This window comes from Mandrillus leucophaeus, unplaced genomic scaffold (assembly GCF_000951045.1).
Source record: "Mandrillus leucophaeus isolate KB7577 unplaced genomic scaffold, Mleu.le_1.0 Scaffold224, whole genome shotgun sequence".
In the NCBI taxonomy this organism is placed as follows: domain Eukaryota; kingdom Metazoa; phylum Chordata; class Mammalia; order Primates; family Cercopithecidae; genus Mandrillus; species Mandrillus leucophaeus.
Genome location: NW_012102299.1, coordinates 551,911 through 555,524, shown reverse-complemented (window position 1 = coordinate 555,524; position 3,614 = coordinate 551,911).

The following is a 3,614-nucleotide window of genomic DNA, read 5'->3' as shown; positions in this document are numbered from 1 at the left end:
TCTATCAATAATTGTTTCCAAACCAAAAACAAGAGTGGCATCAGAAATATTGATGGAATTGGCTGGACGCAGTGGCTTATGCCTGTAATCCCAGCACTTTGGGAAGCCGAGGTCCAACATGGTGAAACCCCATTTCTACTAAAACTACAAAAATTAGCCGGGCGTGGTTTGGCAGGTGCCTGTAATGTCAGCGACTCAGGAGGCTGAGGCAGGAGAATCACTTGAACCAGGGAGGCGGAGGTTGCAGTGAGCTGAGATCGTACCACTGCACTCCAGCCTGGCCGACAAAGTAAGATTCCATCTCAAAAAAAAAAAAAAAAGAAAAAGAAATATTGATGGAATCTTGCCCCTCTCCTGCAGTGTCTGGTCACCTACGCTGACACAAGTACAGTTTATTCTCCAGAGGTTTTTCCTCCACTCTTTCTGCTAAGCAAAGGGTTAGCAGACATTTCAGTGCCCTGCTTCCAGTCAGGGCCCAGCTCTGCTCTGTGGAGCCACCGCGGCTCCAACTGCTTTGCTGGTGCTGGTGCTGTGGGCTTGGGCCTGGAAGAGTGAACAGTCCAGTTCACAGTCCAAGCCCTGTGCATTCATGTCTGTTCAGGAGAGGCCTCTAAGGGTGTTACCTGTGTGGCACCAACTCAATAAGCTGCACTTACGGATTCTGAAGAAAACGTGGGCTGTCATACAGGTCGGTATTTTTCTTAAGAAGGTACAGAGAATCCAGTTTCAACCCATTTTAGCAATGCTTAATGAAACTCTGACCTTTAGCGCAGGGATATTAATGATGACAGTTTTAATGCGGCACACCAGTGTTTTTGTTGGAGGACCCACAGTTGACAGAGAGAGAGAACCCAGCATCAGGGAGAACTGTGCTGCCCTGAGCAAATGCTTTGTTCTTACCTCCTATTGACCATTTTCCCCCTTTCTTTTGACCGCTAGGAAACCCAAAACTAAATGATCAGGCTATCGTTGCTCTCACATGGAGCCTTACATTATATGTCTTATAACCCCCTAGAAAGATCAACCCTTTCATTAGAAAAGCAGATCAGTCCTTAATTTCATGGTATTAAATTTTTCCTTGACTTGATTTCATTTTGCTCCCTTTTTTTCCCTCATGTAACTTGGATTTCTTCATCTGCATTATTGTGGGATTTCCAAAAGTGACCTCAGATCCTTGTGTCCGGTGAGGTAAAGTGTGAACTTAAACACTCAACTACCAGTGAGTCGGTAAGCATGTTGCCTCACGTTTACTGATGCCAAGCGGCAGGTTGCATGTCTGTAGCTTTTTTCTTGTTATGTCTTTTAACTCTTCTACAACCTAGGGACGCGGGTGAGTGAGGGAAAGCAGCGTAGCAGTGCCTTATGAAAATCCGCTGCTTCTTCCAGTCTACGCGAGTAGCCGAAAAGTCAGCAAGGACCCAGAGGCTGCAGAGCCGGACCGCGGAGCAGAGGCCAGGCCGGTGGGCAGGAGGAGGTGGGAACACCGAAGGACTGAATCCGCTCCTCTAATGAAAGGGCCCTTCTTTCCAGGGGATTATAAGAATATTCATGACCCTTGAGATCAGCAGGTGAGGCTCAGCCCTCCCTACTCATCCTTTGGGCAAATAGTTCAGAAAGCCGAGGTTGCCAGGATGAGAAAGAAACAGTGGGAGTTGGGAGCTTTTCCCGCTTCCCTTGGCCCCCAACCCCCTTTCATTTTCAGAGGAGGGCAGGGTGGGGGCACTTGTCCTGAGGTGAATCAAGGACTGTGTCTTTCATTTCCAAAGAGCAGGCAGCGAGGCTGAGGCAGAAGTCCCGTGACATGACTTGAGACACAAAATGGTATCTTAGCATCGAAGACTCCCTTTGACAAGAAGAAGAAAAGCCCTTTTCTTCCCAGCCCGGATTAGGCGAGGAGGGAATTCTCCGGAACATGTGTGCATTGTTTCGTGGAGGGCAGCCAGGCTGGCCTGGGGCTTGCCTCCCAAAGTCAGCCCAAGGAAGCTTGTCCCCCTGTAATTAAAAGGGAAGGGAAACAGCAGGGAGTCTTGTTCCGCTGCTGCCCACCAAAGTGGGGTCCCCAGGGGACGGTGTGGCCCAGGAAATTGGCTAAATTAATGGTTATGGGAGGCCTCCCTGAATGTGCGAGCCCTGGAGGCAGAGAGAGGGCAGGGCAGGGCAGGGGGTCTCATCAGAGCCCTTCTGAGAAAATGGGAGAAAGAGAAGCACTCTCCGAGCGGGGGTGTCTAAGCTCTTGCCCCCTGACTGGGCACTCGGGCTGCCCTAGGGACACAGCACCTGCAGTGAGGGGTCAGCCCCTCGTGGACAGCAGAGCCTCCGGGCAGCGTGTCCAGGCCCTCCCTGTCCAGCTGATGCAGGCTGGCCCCTCGCATTCTCCAGCTGACAGCGAGGCCCAGAGCGAGGAGGTCACAGGTCATGGCCGGCCACTGGGGCCCTGGAGCTCACAAAGCGGGAGCCGCCTCCCTGGGCAACATGAGTTTCTGGAAAGCAGTCTCTTGTATTTGTCCATGGTACAGTGTCTCACTCAGAAATTATTGGGAGAAGTGAAAGCCTGAGCTGGAAGCCAGCGTAGGCATTCATAGGGTTTAGCCCATTTATGAAGAAGGAATGTCCTTTCCTTATGAAAAAGAAAGCTTTTCTTTGTGAAGAAACGCTTTATAATCGCCATTTCCTGAAAACTTCCATTCAGAAAGATGAACTCCATGCTTCATTTTCGCCAACTCACTTCTTTCCAAATCTTGTAGATTGGATTACAGAGGACATCGGGCAATCCTAATCAGCAGTCTGGAGATTCATGACCCCTCTCCACAGCCTGACTCCAGGGTACACGGGCAAGATAATAGCGACAACAGCCATGAAATGAAGGAGGCTGGCTTTCCATGACCCCACACATTCTGCCTAAGGCCACACACCTCCCAAAGGCCACAGTGAATGAGCAGGCGGGCCTGGGCACTCAGGTTTCTCTGGTAAGTGATAAATCTAAGTCAATATCGCAAAGTAGACGTGGCTCCTCTGGCTCTGCAAATATTGGACCAAAGACTTGAGTGCAGCGATGCTATTGACGATTACGAGATGGCGGCATTGTTGTCTTTGTTACCGTGAAGTGCGGCTCGGTGGAGCCTGGCCTAACACCCTGTGTACACAGCGGGGACAGTGTGTTCGGAGGCCCGTGTGTTTGCTCTGCCAATATGCGCCGGTGGCCAGCCCTCAGACACTCCCCACTCCCATGGTTACAGCTGGGGGTGTTTGAAACATACCGTCCTCTCCCGTACGCCCCGGGGCTGCCGAACAGCGTGGAAGCCACATGCTCCTCTCCTTATTTCAGTTCTTTTTAAACAATATTTGTATTGAAGTACAGTGCACACATATCATCCGCATAGCTTGATGAATTTTCACAGACTGCCACAGCCTTGTATTGAGCACCCAGGACAAGAAATTGAATATTTCCAACATCCTCCAAGCTCACCGGTGCTCCTTCCCAGGAATCACTCCAGCAAAGTGCCCACGATCCAGACTTCTCATATAGATTAGGCTCGCTTGCTCGCCCTTCCTTCCTTCCTTCCTTTCTTTCTTTCTTTCTTTCTTTCTTTCTTTCTTTCTTTCTTTCTTTCTTT